Source organism: Crocodylus porosus, unplaced genomic scaffold (genome assembly GCF_001723895.1).
Source record: "Crocodylus porosus isolate Cpor-Errol unplaced genomic scaffold, CroPor_comp1, whole genome shotgun sequence".
Taxonomy (NCBI): domain Eukaryota; kingdom Metazoa; phylum Chordata; order Crocodylia; family Crocodylidae; genus Crocodylus; species Crocodylus porosus.
The window spans coordinates 29,279,102-29,296,785 of NW_017728951.1; positions in this window are offsets into that span (position 1 = coordinate 29,279,102).

The following is a 17,684-nucleotide window of genomic DNA, read 5'->3' on the forward strand; positions in this document are numbered from 1 at the left end:
TTACAACCCTATTCCAAATTATTTTCCAAACTAAATGTTCTTGATTTTTTTTTTTCTTTCATTTAAAATCAGTCGCTGCTTTTCCTCAGTGTTTCCAAAGTTTCCTAATTTACCTTGCAAGGCTAGATTGTATAAACTATTTAAAGTTATTAGTTTTTTGTATTCATTCCCTTTAATAGCTCCATTCATCCTTTAAAGAGTTCTTTCCTGCAGTTGATCCAGAAACAGATGTACCCACTTGTTCAGCCACAACAGACATTGGAATTTGACTCGGATGTTCCAGCAAAAGAAGTGGTAAAGCCAGAGCTTAGTGGCATGAACAGTATGTGATAACATGTGCTACTGATCCAAATTCAGGTTGCACAGGCAACCTAAATGGTGACTTTTTCTACATGTTGCACTCTTTGCTTTGCTTTGAATATATTCCTATTAGGGCTGTCAATTAATTGGTGTTAATGTGCAGGGCCAGATTACCGTTTTAGCAGGCCCTAGGCAAACAAACTCATGGGCCCCAAGCCGGTTGAGACCTCCCTCCCCACCCTGGTGCCTGCTGCCCAAGGGGAGCAGGACTTAGAGCCACTGCTAGGAAGAAGCTGCTGAGGCAGTGAAGCCAGCAGAGGAAGGAAAGAGAAGAGATGGGAGGCAGGGCCATTTGTGCCACGCCATGGAGAGAAGAACCAGGGCCTCCCACAGCTCAGGGCCCTAGGCATGTGCCTAGTTTGCCTATGCGTTAGTCCAGCCTTGTTAACATTCTTGCATTAATTGCATACCAATTAAAGTGTTGATTTTTTATAACACATCAATTGCGCACATGGTTATGGGGCTCTGCGCCCTTCTGCGTTTTCCCTGACAACCACGAAAAGCCATGTTGTGCCTCCCGCTCCCAGGCAGGCAAGGGGTGCGGGTGGCACCACCAGTGTGCAGCTCCTGGGGGAAGGGTGGCAGGGCGCACAGCCCTAGCCTAGAAGGCAGCCTGCCTCTGCCCCGCACACACATCCTAAGGGACACTTGCCCCCCATGCTTCCCCCAGGGGTGTCCACAGTGATGCGGAGCAGCTGCTCCCCCTCCCCACACATGCTCCTAAATGAGCCTCTCATGGATCCATCTCACAACCTGCCCCAGGGTCCCATTCACCCCAGCTCCTGTCCCTGCCCCACTCCCTTACCATAGGGGCCTTGATTTGCCCCCCATGTCCCTTCCCTTCCCCTTTACAGACGTACCAGCTGGGCACTGCTCTACATGCCACCAGGCTGTATTCCTGTAGGGTTACCATATTTCCAGTTTCAAAAAAAGGACATGGGGGGTGGGTAGTATGATTGGGGGGGTCAGCAGTGATATGTCCATGCCTTACCTCTGCCCCTCACTCCCAAGCCATAGCCCTCTCCCCCCTCCCCTCCATCCTGCTGCCACCCCACATTCTGCCAGGGTGTACAGGGGTTCCCCCTGCTTGGGCTCCAGATCCCCTGTGAGGACCACCCCCCACCCCAGGCTCCAAACTCTATATGCACACCCACAGCCCCCTCACACCTTCACAAATTCCCCCCCAACACACCCACCCACCAACCATACAAAGTACCTGAATAATTTTGCATAATTTTGAGTTTTTAGCTGTGCAATTAAAATCACAATTGTGACTAATTTGTTTAATCATGCAACTAATTGTTTGATATCTCTTATTCCTGTGTGTATTCCCATAGCTGCATTGTGTATATTCAGTTTAAATGCAGGATTCTTCATCCATAGCTAGCAATTGCATCCTGCATCCATGCACCAGTACTCTGGCAATGTCAAAAGCTTTCCTTTAACAGTGAAACAGCTCCATTCTCCTGTATGTTCAGCAAAGTAATAACCTATATATGAAATTTGATGCCACTTTAGTCCCCTACTTTATAAGCACTTAGAGCACGTTCTGTGTAGCAGCATTGCTATAATTAGCAATGAATCATTATCAACCCTGTATTTTTCCACAGGAAAATAAAAATCTTCTCAGTCTTCATGTAAAGTCTCAACTTCTTCACAGGAACCTGGAGGAAAACTGAGGGAAGTACAAACTACAAATAGGGCTTCCAAGGTTTCTAGTGTTTGATGAATAAGAAGATACTTTTAAGTTCATGTGGCTCCAAAAGCTGGCAACAGCCTTCCAGCTCTGTTATAACCTAAGGCTAAGTACAGACGGACAACAATCCTGAGGCAGAATCAATCCATGCAGGTTTCTCATAAGCTGAATGGATTGGACCATTAATGAACAGAACTCAGTCACTCTTCTGTTGGCCAAGGCCAGAAGGCGGGGACACTCCTGCATGCCTCCCAGCTCTGCCCCCTTGCCAAGCCCCCTGCCTCAGTTGCAGGGGAGGGAAATGAATCCTCTTCCCTACCCTGGGGGTCTGTACATTGGGGAGGGGGAGAGGCCCTGAAGACACTGAGGTGCCAGAGGCTGGTGAGGGGATAGGACTGGGGCATTTGCTGCCTGGCAAAGCTGGGCTGCATGGCGGGGGAAAGCCCCTGCATCATGGGCTTTCCTACCCCTACCTGCTGTGCAAACTCCAGATGGGAAGGGCTGATGGAAGGATTTCCCTCCTGTCAATCCCCTCCATGGCCAAGAGATGGGGTGCTAGCAAGGGTGTGGGGCTGGGGTGTCTGAGGAGAAAACCTGCTGTACAGACTTTGGGTGAGTTTGGGCTGGGGTGGAGGTCCATTCCCCTCCTTGCCAGCCCCTCATGCCATCACTGGCTGGGTTGGAGAGCAGAGGCTTTGCTGCCTCAGCTCTATGACAGCCCAGGAGCAGGGGCACCCAGCTCAGCTGATGCAGGGCAGGCTTGCCTCTGTCAAAAGCTATTAGCGAGGGGCCACAATGCAGCCTGGGATGCTGGGAGACTAACTTAACTTGTTTCAGGAAGGGATCTGGATCTGACATTTGATAGACCAGTCCAACCTAAAGTGATTCAATCTGATACTACATCTATCTATCTACTACCCGGTCTATCTTAAACTGGGTTTGGCCATTTTGAAACCAGTCTATGTCCACTGATCTTCTGTTCAGTCAAAGTTTACACCAGTTTCTGATTATTTATACCAGTTTGTGTAATTTCGGTCCCTAACCTAAATCAATAGTGATTCAGAGTTGATACTACCGCACAGCTATTGTTTGTTCTATGTGAAGTTGTATGATAATCTGTTTGATAGATGGGTGTATAGGCATCCATATTAATCAGCATTTTTGCAACATGTCACAGTAGAGAGCAAAAACCAAATGCCATTGCACAAACCTGTCTGTCACCCAGGTGGTATTCCTTGAGATCAGAGTTGAACACAACTGACTAGGCAATGCAGGGAATAGGTCTATATTCTGGGCTTTACCTGTTCTATCTAGGAATAGGGTTGCAAGCTCTAGACTAGAGTATTTGTCAATACTGTATTTTACCTAATCTCTAAAACATACTTTTTAAAGGATCCTTCCTTCCAAACAATGATTGTCTTCTGTAGCACAAGTCATGGTAAGAGAAGGATGAATTGCCTGGTGCTTAAGATCCACAAGAGTTGCACACCAGAGGTACTGCTAGTATTGCACAGCAGCAAGTTCCAACCTAATCCTTGAGTGTCTGAGCACTGAGAGGGTCACTCAGCACCTGTTCAGCAACGCTGATGTAGCGAAACCTGAAAAACTAAGGCAAGGCTCCCAAATCCATCATTAGGCAACTTAACGACACTAGCCTTATTTTAAGAAGTGCTGATTTTAAGAAGCACCCGCCTGCAGTTTTTCCCTGTATTCATAAGGGATTAAGAAAAATTTCTGAGTGTTCCACTTATTAGATTGGCAGAAAAAAAAATTTTGGTGGTCATTGTCTGGCTGTGTCACAGACATCAAAATTGGTCCATTGTGTGCCTAGGTGGTGTTAGCGATGTCCTATTAAGTGCATAAATCTTTCCGGGGGTGGGGAGGGAACTGGAGAAACTAGCATCTTGATAGCTGCAGCAGCAGTGGGAAATCAACATCAGTACTTTGCATTTAGTCTGATTGAAGAGAATACAGCAATATTATCAAGAGTTCAGATCAATCAGGTTCTGCAAATGCAGGCATATATAGGCTGCAGGTGCTCAGAAATCTTCTGTGGAGATTTATAGGCTGTACTAATCTCTCTGTCTCCCTTAAGTCTGGTGTGTTTAAAATAGGAATGAGTAGACTAGGTTGCCTAGGAGACTGAATCCTTCCCAATTTTGGGCATGTTATTCAGGGCAAACATTTTTAGGTATTTTTACTCTGAAACCTTTTGCCCAACAATGCTGTGCTTCTTCTACAGTGAAAAATGTGGATGTCCTTTTTGAAAATGTTTCTCAGTCAAGCCTCTTCTTCCCCTCCCAATCTACCAATATATGCTCATTTTAGAGGCATCTCTTCAAAAACATAGTGCTTTATGGGCCCGTATCAGCATTCTAGGGTGAAGTATTTTAGCAATGATCACAAATTATGAGACTTCTTGTTGTGTCCTTGTTATAAAACAGATGTTTTCCCAGAACTGTGTGCAAGTGATGGCTCTTTCTGTTGCTGAAGTGAAGTCCTGTTTCATACAGGTCTCACCAACGAGTTGACAAACAACCAAGTGCTCCATGATCTGGACTTCACTGAACTCGCATGTACTCGTGTTGTCAGAGTAGCCCCATTTGATCATGTTCGTTTTTGATCTTCCAGTTTGCATGTGCAGACAGTTCAGGCATCACCATGTTGACCAGTCTGTAAAAGTGCCTCTGGGAAGATACATTTCAGGGCATCTGATTGCATGCATCTTCCCTTCCATAACCTCAGTTGTGCCCTGTCAGTTGTCATGTACAAGGGTGCAACACTGGTCACACAACTCTTTCATACTTTAACCTGTTTGGTTACTTCTTTGTGACCATGTAGTGGATACTTGGTGTCTTCCATTTGCCATGATCTTTTTGGCTCGCTATCTTTCTTCTGATATCAGGTGGTGCAATGCCAGCCAGCAAGTCCAGGCTTTCCATTGGTGTTGGATTTAGACATCCTGTTATTTCATGACAGCTACAGTTTAGAACTGGGTCTAGTTTCTTGTCATGAACTGATCATTCCCATTCTGGACATGCATATTCTGTAATGGAGTAACACAAAGCAATAGCAGTGGTTTGTAATATAGCCCAGTACACTTCCCACCTTGAGGTGACCAACTTTCAAAGTTGCTGTCGGTGCTGACTTTCCCTTTCATCCTCTCTACGTGCGCTTTGAAAGTTAAATGTTTCATAGAATCATAGAAGTAGGGTCAGAAGGGACCTTGTAGATCTTCAAGTCTGACCCCCTGCCTGGAAGAAAAAACTAGGCTCAAATGATCCCAGCTAGGTATGTTTGGTTGTGTGTAACCCCCAAGTACACAGGATTTGGGTGATGAGTCAGTGGGATTCCATCCAGGGTGATATTTAATTCCACTTGGCTTCTCTATGGTGTAGGTAAAAGGCTGTGACCTGCATCTTGGTTGGGTTGTCACAAAGCTGGTTCTTACTGGAATAATCAGAGAGGCTGTTCAGTGCACATGTCAGTTCTCAACAGTGGGGAAGTCCATCTCTTGTGATGTGATGCATAGAACATCAGCATATAGGAAGCTCCTCGTATTGCTCTGTATAGGTCATTGATTTATATAAGAGGTTCAGCTGCTAGCACGCTACACTGTGGGAGGCTGTTTTGTTGTCTCCAGCAGCTCCATTTCTTGCACAGTTCTACATAAAAGTGTCTGTTCTCCAAAACAGGTTGGATGAGCTGCACTAGGTGGTAATTCTGTGTTGTATTGTAGGCTTTGGCAAGCAAATTTTGGTAGTCGACTGTTATATGCCGCTGATAGATCTACGAACACAGCACCTGAAGTTATCCCTTTCTCAAATTCATTTTCTATGCACTGGGTGATGTTTAGTATTTGGCCACTGCAGGACTTCCCCTGGTCTTTAATTTAGCTTGTTCTGGTACTGGATGATGTTTGAGATGAGGTGAAAGGTGACTGAGAATAAGGTGTTCGTAAAGCTTATAAAGATGGCACAGGAGTGACACTGGCCTGAAATTCTCTGGGTGAGGCATCCTGGCCAGTTGCTTCTAGCCACTTGGGTGACTGATGCCAAGAATCAGTAGCCTTCCAATTCACGACAAGCACTAGCACTAGTTTGTATGATAACTGTTTATGCAGATAGCTTGGCAAAGTTGGTATCTTATTGACAGACTTGGAAAAGAGAGAAGGGAGCCAACCACAAGACCAGCATCAGAGACCAGGCCTGGAAGCCGTACCTGATTGGAAAAGAAACTAGAAAACTAGCATATTGGCTCCAATAACAGAGATCATGGGTTAATCCAATGAGAGGGAATGGGGCTTATTAAATTAATTAGAAAATTTCAACTATCCTTCTGCAGTTAAGAAATACTGTTTTTGTAACTCAAAGGGGACAGTTAAAGCTCATGAATGCAGGGATGGAAGCCAGCCAGGCAGACTGAACAGTTTATTCTGCCTGCTATCAAGCTTTAACCTTCAAAGTATGTGTAGATTTATATAGGTGTCTAAAAGACGGAATACAAATCCTATTAACATATATTGAATAGAAATACTGCTTAATGATGACTTGGTTTCAAAACAAGTATCAACTGTCATGTTTTCCTAAAATTTCAAAGGTAATCCCTATTTTACTTGTTTCAACATGCATATAGGTTGTCCCTAATAAAGTTAATGGGATTTTTGCCATTTATTTCAAATGGTCTGGACTTCATTCAGGTCATGGCTTGATTTTTCACAAGTGCTAAATACCTACTGGCTCTCATTCAATTCAACAGGTAATGAGGTAACTAAGGTTTGTGGAAGACAGGTCATATTTAGAAAATGTATATGCCTTCCTGGTTTTGTTTTTGCTACACCAATGAAGTTTTCAAATTACTTCCCAGTAACCTCTTTCATATAGACTCAACACACTTAGTAGGTAAGTAAAGTCCACTACTGGGCTTGAATGTGCCTGTGTAGTTGCTGCTTTTATAAGTAACAATGATGCACATGCTCCAAACATACTGGATCCTTAAACTGGAAATCAAAACAAAGTTGGAGCCTGATGCTATTTAACCAGCCACAAAAAGCTTTGTGTGGTAATTTCCTACTTCAGTATTGCCTGGATTGCAAAAAAGATCAAACACATGCCATTTTTTTAAAATTCATGGTCAACAGCAGCCATAGTTTTCTAAAGCTTTTGAGTTGCATCATATTTTGAAGGCAGAATTCAGGCCAAGATTTGGCAGAAAACTTGTAAGGTGCAGTCACATGTCGTTAAAATTAGCACTATCATTCTAAGTGACTTTTCCCAAGAATAGTACAATAAAAATGAGAACAGCAACATCAGACTTAAGGTTTTATTCAACTCTGGATGCCAGACTTAAGCTTCACAAAGGGATGAGGTAGAGGGAATCTAACTGCCTTTGCACTTGCACTGTGATGGGTCCTACCAAGGAGATGGGTTGGCCTGCAGTAAAGGTAAGGCAATCTGGCAGTCAGGAATAGCCAAGTCCTAAGAACATCCAACCTTGCCTCTGTTCTACTGGTAAGCTCCAATACAAGAAGGACAGAGCTAGCTAAACCAAATCTCTGCCTTGCATCAGTTTCCTGTGTATCAGCAAAATCAGGCCTTAGCCTGGCTGCTAGGAGTTAGACACTTACACCCAATAAAAAGCCCCTGGAACAACTACTTACTAATATACTGAATATAGGTGAATTAACTGGATAGCACCCTCTGCTGTTGCTTAAGCTATTTTATTTCCCTTTCACTGTTTCTTTCTGTTGGATACTGTTATGACCTACCCATCCTGAGTTTATTATTTAGGCATCACAACCGGGTGCCCTCAGAACTAATGAGATGACAAATTGCAATATATCTCCAAGAAAATGAAATAAGAGTCCTATTAAAATTCAGATGTCTTAGTTAATTAGTAAATGTAGTAGGAAAACCAGGTGAAATGTAACTAGTCTTTCATGTTTTATGACAGAGCCCAAAATAAAAAACTCTCTTACTCTACAGTCTGCCTTAGCCACAGAAAAAATTATTTAAAAAAAAAAAAAAAAGGACCTACCATCCTGATCTCTGTGTATATTTGGAGTCACAGTTACTTAATTTGGTAAAAGTAGATTTTGCAGATCCAGAGGGAAATGAAGAGCCAAATTGTATACTGACCTATGCTCTCATGTTGTCAACCCAACTGTTAATTTTCAAATTGTACTACAAGGGTCAGTCACATCTGTGCCTCCTGTTACGACTCATAATGAACCCTTTAAACCAGTGGTGCTCAACCTTTTGGCCCTGCAGGCCAGAGTAGGGTAGGGCCTGTCTGCAGGTCAGGATGGGCCCCGTGCGCCTCAGAATCATAGAATCAAAGGACCAGAAGGGACCTGCAAGATCACCAAGTCCAGTCTCCTGCCACGGGAGGTTGCGGGGGGGGGGCTCTCTAAGTCCAGAAATTTGGCAGCAGGGGAGCAGCAGTTGCCAAATTTCTGAACCCCTGGACCCAGATCTGGCCCACAAACAAGGGGTTGAGCACTCCAGCTCTAGATTAAGCAAAACTCATTGTAATGCTGTAAAGCTGGAGTCCCAAAATACTCACATTTCTATTATTTTTCAGATCTAAAAATAGGTTTGGTGAAATTCCTACGTCTTCAGTCTGTGTCTTGTGCCAGTCACCTTAACAGTAGCTCTGTCTACAAAATGTTGCTTGGGTTAGACTCTGCAGCTACCAAACAACCGTTCTCTCCAGCCCACCTGACCTTGCCACCTTTCAGACTTAGTTTAAACTTGCAGTGGTTAAACCAGCAAGCATTAAATTCTGTCGGTGAGTGTGAGGGGAAGGAGAAAGGATGGAGCCCAGGGTTGATGCTTCTTCCTGTGCTGCTTCTCTGAAAGCTGAGACATGGTGTCAGGATTTCAGGCTCCTCAGGCCAGCTCAGTCAGCAATAATTAATTAATCATGGTCTACAAAATAGTGCCCTGGGGGTACACCACTCTGGCTGTATCTGCTCTTATTTACAGCCTGAGGAGTACTGCTATGCTCCCGGCTTGAAGATGAGCTCATCCGTCACACCTTCCTTGGCTCCTCCTCTAGGTGCAGGGGCAGGTGGGGGGTGCACAAAGGGCTGCAAGGACTCTCCTGCTTCTCCTCATCCTCCCCTAGGAGGGCAGCACTGGGCTCCTGCCACAGCCAGGCTGAGGCTCCAAACTCCCCATCCCCACTGCCAGGTCCACACAGGAGCCCGCTGGAGGGTGGCGAGTGGCACCAGGGGAGGCCCCAAGCATCCCACATTGCTCTATAAGTGGGATCCTAGCTCTGAGGCGAGCACCTGGCAAAGTGACAAACGAGCTGCAGAACTAGGCACCAGCTTTCCTGCCCCCACCTATCATTGCAGCAGCACCACATTTTCATTTGCCCCAGTGGGAGGTGTTTTGGCGCTCAGTGGCCACTACCCAGCCCAGCAGCACTGCCACAGAGGCTGGTGCCATCTTGAACATCGACAGGGGTGAGGCGCCGCCATTGCCAGGTGGGCACAAGAGCCCAAAGAGGTGGGATGGGGTAAGCGTTCGAGCAGTGGGAGGACCCTGCGCCATGAGGGAAGTGGTGCCTGGCCCTGGCCAGTCCTTGTTGCCCCTGGGCCCAAGACCACAGTGCCATCAGAGGGCGGGGGGCAGGAGCTGTCACTGGTGTGAGGTGCAGCTGACAGAGCAGGACTGCCGCCTGCCACATCTCCGGCCCCTCGTGCTCCCCCAAGCCCTCATCCAGCTCTGGGGCAGCAGGAGGGGGGCTGCAGGTTACTGGGAAGTCCTTGGCTCTATGTCCTCATTCTGGTGTTGCAGGACCAAGTTTTGAAACCACCGAACTCCAGGAGTCCCCATAGCCCAAGAAGTGTTGCAGCAGAACAGGGGACCCCCAAGCCCAGGTCTGTCTCCTACGTGGCCAGTAGTTGGTACTTTGGTGGGAGTGTGTCAGTACAGGGCATGTCCAGCTCAGTGCATGCCCTGCCATTAAGCATCATGCGTTTAGAAGCAACTACTTACACCCCTGACTTTTCTATTTAATAATGATCAATGTAGCTGTCCAGTAGGACCCGAGTAGATGGGTAGGTCTTACTGAAAGCCAGTGAGATTGGTGTTCCTGACTCGCATTTGGCCTTTTGAAAAACCCACCGCTAGTGCCAAGATAGAGGTCTCTGAATGTCCTGGCTTAGTGCCTCTGCCTTCCTGGGCATAGATCAAACGAGCACTCTAGGGTCAGCGTCTCAGGAAGGTAGTCTTCTGGGGGGTTGTCAAGTGTCTAAGGGTTCTGGTTTGTCTCCTCTGTCTTTCTCTTCTGAACACAAAGCACAGATCTTTATTTGCTAAATGACACAGTACCTCTATGTTTATGTCAGGGTGTACGTCACTCTAAGGTTACTGTTTCACTTCATGTTATCATCTGAGCTGATGTTATAGGTGTAGTGGATACCAAAATTATCTGCAGTAATGCAATTATTTTCCCTTTTTACATAAAACTGATACCATGCATCACCCCCTGTCGACTTCCTTTTTGCCAAACTAAACATAAAACAGTTTTCTCAACTGTTCCTCATAGACTTCCATGCCAGCCCCTTTGTCATCTTTGTTGTTTGCTTCTGGGTCCTCTTCAATTTCTCTACATCTTTCCTAAACTGTGGAGCCCAGAACCACTCACACTACTTTAGCTGAGGTCTCCTTGATGCTAAATAAAGTGGCACTGTCATTAGGGCTGTGCAAAATTTTGCCGGCTGTTTCATTTCGACACTGTTTTGATTAATTTTGTGGTTGAAACAGCAAAATCGAAGTGAAACAAAGGCCATCAAAATAGCCTCAAAACAAAATGAGGCTAGTCAAAATGTTTTGAAAGTTGAAACGTTTCAACCATAGCGCTGGGGATGGGAAGTCAGGCCAGCTGGGCTAACTTCCCATCCCCAGTGCAAAATCCGACAGGTGGCGCGGGGAGTTAGCCCAGCTGGATTGACTCCCCATCCCAGGAGCTAGATCGCGCTGGGCGGCAGTAGTCTGCCCAACTGGGCTGACTCCATCCCCTGCATTAGATCACACCAGCACCCCCATCCTCAGCAAAACATCGAAACAGCCTTTCTGTTTTGATGCTGTTCCCTTGAACTGTCAAAACTCAAGGCAAAACAGAATAGTGCTGTTTTGCACAGCCCTGTCACCTCTTGGGTCTTGCATACAGTGCTACTGGAAACCCAGATCAGAATTACACTTGCTTTTTTGACAACTGCATCACACTGTTGGCTTACATTGAGTCTGTGATCCACCTGTACTTCTAGATCTTACTCAGCAGTGCTACTGCCTAGCAAATTATTTCCCATTCTAACTGTGCTTTTGTTTTTAATTCCCTAGGTGTGGCACCTTAATTGCATTTGTCTTTGAATTTCACTCTCTGTTTGTCATTCATAAAAATGTTAAATAATACCAGACCTAGGACAGACCCTCGTGGAACGCCACTTGAGACCTTCTGCCATTCTGTTGTGCATTGTTACTGTCTTGCATCTCTTCAGCCAAGTATGTGTCCACCTAATAGAAATTCTGCCTGGACCATGTTTTCCAATTTAGTTATGAAAATTACATGTGGGACTATTTCAAAACTCTTATAAAAGTGCAAGAATATTATATCCACTGTATTCTCCTTATCCACCAAACAAGTTACCACATCAAAGAAGAAAATCAAGTTGGTTTGGATGATTTGTTAACAAATCCATGTTGCCTGCTAGTGATTACCCCTTCCTCTTCCAAGTGGTTACAAATGGATTGTTTTATAGTTTGTTCCAGTAAATTCACAGGTATTGAACTCAGACCTACTTGTCTGTAATTCCCCATGTCCCCTTTTTTTCTGCTTTTTAAAGACAGGTGCCATAGATCTTCTCCATCCTCTGGAATCTTGCTATCATCTGAGACTTTTAAATATTGTTGCCAGTGGTTCAGAGGTTTCTTCAGCCAGTTCCTTCAGCACCCTGTGATGAATGTTGTCAAGCTCCTCGGACTTAAATTCATTCAAGTTTTTCAAGAGCTTTCTGTCATGAAGAAAGTTCTTATACTTATGATCTGCAGTTCTTGTCCTTTGTCTGTGTTAATTTTGTCAGCTATTTGGTTGCAGTTTGGTTTTTTTTGTGAAGACTGAGGCTAAGCAGTCAAAGAAGGCAGGCTTTGGTCCCTGATTCGATTAGGTGGAGATTCGGCCCCGCTCAGTGGCCAAATCTCCAAATGCAAATCAAATCAGAGGACCCTTTAATTTCTCCATATTGAATCAGAACCCTCCAAATCAGTTCAGAGAGATTTGTAAAGATTCAGACATAGAGACAGCTTTAAATGTTTTTTCTACATACCTCTAGGTAGCAGACGCTCATGAATGCTGCGATGCTGGGGTGCATAAAGTGTCCCACAGAAGCACAGGGGGCTCCCCAGTGTGCTCGGCAGTAGACCCGGAAGTGGACCAGAGGCACTTCCGGGCTACTTCTGGGTCCACCAGGGAGTGTGCCAGGAGCCCCCCTGCGCTCCCCCAGCTCGATGACTGGTGCCTCCTGGGTCTGGGAGAGTACCTGGGGTCCCCCTGCGGCCAATAGCCAAGCCAGAGAGGCATGGAGGGCCCCCCAGCACACTCCCCGGCAGGCCCAGAAGTGGAGCAGAAGTACTTCCAGTCCACTTCCAGGTTTGCCGCAGAGCACGTGGTGGGCCCACCTGCACTCTTGTAGGATGCTCCATGCGCCCCAGCATCACAGCTATCACAGGCCGCACCTGGTACCTCAGGGTATGTAGAAAAATTTTTTAAAGCTGTGTCTATGTCTGAATCAGCATTGAATCTTCAGATTTGGATTTGGTCAAATCGAATCACTGTCCCTGATTTGGGCTGAATCCAAATCTGAATCGAATAGGGCCCACTTCACACACCCCTACTTTTTTGTATTAATAGATCACTTTTACTATTGAATAGTAGAGTCATGGATTTCTTGATTGTTTTTTCCTGCCTGACATTTATAGCATCCCTTTTTAATGTCTTTAACATCTCTTGCCAGTTCTATCTCATTTTTGGCTTTTGCATTCCTGTTTTGTCAATGCATATTCTTAATATTCTTTGGTGTATTTGCTTAGTGATTCAACCTCCTTTCCCTTGATTGTGTTTCTCTCTTGATAGTGAGATAACTAAGCACAAGCAATTTGTTGTATAGCCACATCTGTGTCCTACTGTTCTTATCATTTACCACGATGGACTGGCTTCTTGTTGAGCCTCCAGTACTACATCCTTTAGAACAGCAGTTCTCAACCTTATTAGATTTGAAGCACCCCTCAGAAAACATCAGCTCTTATTTTAAAATCTTTTATTTGACTACAGAAAAATAATAGAGTAATTCTTATGATGCAAAGAACTCGGAAAGCCTACAACGAGTTGGAATGTTTTTTAACATTGTGTTCCTATTTGAAAACTTTGGGTTTATCTTGTGAATCATGTTTGCACACCTAGTAGTGCTAACATTGTGGGTTACCCTGTTGTACCCTTGGAAGGATCTCGGGGCACCACAGGGTGCCTTGGCACCCTGGTTGAGAAGCACTGCTTTTTAAATTGGACCCCTTTATCCTTCAGTCTGTCTACCCATGGGAGCATACCTTCTGTTTCTCCCTTGAAATCTTCCCTTTTGTAACTGAAGATCCTTGTTTTGCGTATATCATCTCTTCCATTTCTGAGAATTATGATTTCTATGATATCATGATCACATCCTCACAAATTTCCCTGGTATCTGCATGATCACACACAATTCTTCCTTATTAGTGAGTGCAAGATGCAAGGTAGATGACCCGCTAGTTGCATTCTTAACTTTCTAGAGAAGTAAGTTCTCCTCTACACATATTAAGAGCTTACTGGATATTTTATACCTTGCTGCATTATTCTTCCAGCAGATAACAAGGAAATATCCAATGTTGAGCTTATTGCTACCTTGTACTTATTTTATACGAAGTTAAGGTCTCCCCTAGAAAATATGTACATTCTTTTATCTATAATACGTATGCTCTGTATCTTGTGGTAAAAGGAAGTTGTTACCTAAGTAGTAATTTGCTCTTCAACCACCCTGCCACAGCTGCACTGGCTCCTGCAGAATTATCAGGGGAACTAGTGGTTAGCTATGATGTCTACAGCTCAAATCAAGCCATCACAGGTCTAACACATATTGCTTAACAGGACTGACAGTATTTCCGGAAATACAAAAAAGTGGCATATGGATGCTAGGGAATGGAATCCCTATGTAGCTTTGAATTAGAAAGGCCCTGATGAAATGGCATTAAATAGAAATACATCTTTAACCCAAAATATTAGGCAAAAACAAAGACATTGATCCAGTTGGATGTATTTTATATTCAATCTACTTCATCATCATTGGCAATCCCAATGGGGATGATTGTCTTCCATGATTGCCTTATCTGTGGGTCTGAAGATGGCTGACAAGGCCAATCTGGGATGGACAGGTTTTATTGCAACTCAGGCATGTGTTTTTATGTGGGATGAGTGGTTCTGGTTTCTTGGCTCATTTTGCAACGTGCTGCTTCTGCTACTCCCACTTTTGTCATCCTGTTGTCATCATGAGGTTTCAGAGTACTGAGATCCTTGCAGCAGATGCTTTCTCCATTTGGGGCAGTCCTGGGTGATAGTTTCCCACAAGTTGATGTTGATATTGCATTTTTTTCAAGTTGGCCTTGAGGATGTCCTTGAAGCATTTTCTTTGCCCTCTTCTTGAATGTATGTCTTGACTGAGCTGGGAGCATAAAACTTGCTTTGGGAGTCTGGAGTTGGACATTTGGATGATGTGGCCAGCCCAGCAAAGCTGACATTGGATCCACCAATGCTTGTGGTGTTTGCTTGTGAGAAGATGCTAGTGTTGGTACATCTGTCTTCCCACTGGATTTGAAGGATCTTCCTCAGGCAGTGTTGATGGTACTTCCCCGGTGACTTTAGGTATCTCCTGTATGTTGTCCATGACTCAGTTCCATACAGTAAGGTAGGGATCACAGCTGCTTGATAAACTATGAGCTTGGTTTGGCTCTGATGTCATGATCTTCAGCACTTGTTTCCTTAGGTGCTCAAAGTCTGCACTTGCACATTTGAGGCAATGTTGGATTTCTTCATCAATGTCAGGTTTCTATGAGAGAGGGCTTCTGAGGTACGGGAAATACTGTTCTCCAGAGTCTCACCAAAAATCTGAATTGCTGTCACTGGGGACTGCTCATTAAGAGCTTGTTGGTAGAGGACCTTAGTCTTCTGAATGTCGTCAGTCCCATTTTCTTGTATGTCTCGATAAAGACATCAACGATTGGCTGAAGATCTGCTTCTGATTGAGCACACACTACAGCAACATCAGCATACTTAAGCTTGATAATTGAGTGGGGTAGTCTTGGTTTTGGCTCAGAGTTGGCTGAGCTTAAGCAATTTACCATCCGTTCAGTAGGTTAGCTCCACTCCAACTGGAAGCTTGTTGGTGGTCAGGGGTAGCATGGCAGTAAAGAATATCAAGAAGAGTGTTGGAGTGATGATGTAGCATTGTTTAACTCCAGTCTTAACCTCAAAGAGATTTGTTATAGATCTATTATGAGAACCACCATTCACGTACCATCATGGAGCAGGCGAAGAATGGTGAAAAATGTTGGTAGGCATCTGTACCTCAGAGGGATCCTCCACAGTGCTTCTTGATTGACAAAGTCAAGGGTTTTTGTGAGGTCAAAGGCCATATAGAGACATTTATGTAGTTACTGGCATTTTTCCTGCAGCTGATGAGCAGTGAAGATCATATCAGTTGTGCCTCTTGATGCCCTAAACCCACAGGGAGATTCCAGAAGAAGCTCTTCAGTAAGTGGAAGGAGATGATTCAGGAGGGTTCTCATAATCTTTCCTGTGGTGGACAGACAAGCCAGGCATTCCTTCTGTAACTTCCTCAGTTGGACCTGTCTCCTTTCTTGAAGATTGTCATGATTGTGATGTCCCTGAGGTCATCTGGGATTTTCTCCTCATTATAAATCCTTAAGATGTCAGCTCCTTTCCCTCCTGCTTGAAGATTTCAGCAAGGATTCCATCTGCTCAGGATGCCTGGTCGTTCTTCATCTGCTTGATGGCTTTCCTCACCTTGTCAAGGATTGGAGAAATTCTGAGATCATCTCTGATTGGAGGCTTAGACAGAAGTGACAATTTTCGCCCAATCTGGCCCCTGAAAGTGCTCTACAGCCATGACCAAACAGAAGTGCATGGCTGTAGAGTGCTTTAAAAGGGCCCAATCCCATGAAAATCTGAACCCTCACTACATGAGGGTTGAGATGAAGATGCCCCAAAATGGGGCATCTTCAGTAACTTGTATCTGAGCTGTCTCCCAGCCTTGGTGCTGTTTTCAGAATGGGGGGGAGGGAGAAGGAGGTAGGTCTGGGGTTTTTTCAGACAGCACTCCTATCCACCCCCTCCCCTACCCCTCCAGTGCCAGCTGGGGAACCCTTAGAACTAGCTCCCTCCCCCTCCTCCCATTCTGAAAACAGCAGGCGGGGGCTAGGGCGAGAAGGGGTATTGCTAGGAGAGAGTGGCTGCAGGCTCACAGCCAGCAGCTGGATTCCCCAACCCCCCCTTGACCCAACAGCAAACTTCTGCTGGGTCCAGGGGATCACTGTAAATCATAGCACTTCCTGCAAAGCACTGTGAGTTATAGTGGGAAGCTGCTCTTCCGTCTCCACCTTGGGTATTGTGAGATGGAATTGAGAACACTCTCATCAACAGTGTCCATGGACCAGAGGTTGAAAACCACTGCTCTAGAAACAAGAAAAAGACCTGATTATTTCTTTAGTTTGGTGGTTCTCAACCTTTTTAGACTTGAGGGACTCCTTGGACAATGCTAGCTTTCACTCATTTCTTGATTACAAAAAAATAATGAAGTAGTTCTTCTGTTGCCAAAAGCTCAGACTGCAGCAGATCAGAAATGTTTTGATGTTATGGATTCCTATTTGAAATCTCTGGATTTATCTTGTGAATCATGTAGGTATTTGCAAATCTAACAGTTCTGCAGCGCCCTGGTTGAGTCTGTTTTAGCTGGAAGAATAACATTCAGGAATAATTATCATGGCAAGTGCATGTTCAAGACATTGAATTGCATTTGCACTTAGATGCTTAGATCAGCTTTGCTTTGGCATTTACTCAGCCGTTCACTGCTTTATATATTCCTCTGCAGTGAACATTATCCCTTAATTAATACTTGAAAATCAGTTAGGCTCTAGATGTAAATTGTTTTTAGCAACACAAACAAGATGGGTTGGCTTTTTTTGTTTCTTTGTTTTCCCTTTCATTTTGTTTTTTAGACAGTTAGCACAAATTCAGTGGTGGTTTGGAAGAGGTGGTAGCTATTAAGAATCCTGGGATGTATTAACATCAATTAGTTACACAGAGATGTGGGGATCCTTCTTATCTGAGAAACATGGGGCCTGAGTAGAAATCTCACATACCAAGAAAACTAATTGGCCACTAATATGCCGTTTGGATGCCAGGTTTATGGGCTTCAGCATTGAGTTTGCTTTTTGAAGATACCTGTGAAAGGATTTGTAGCCATCTGGAGCTGAGGTAACATATAACAATAAGAAGAGAAATAGCTACCTTCTCAGTT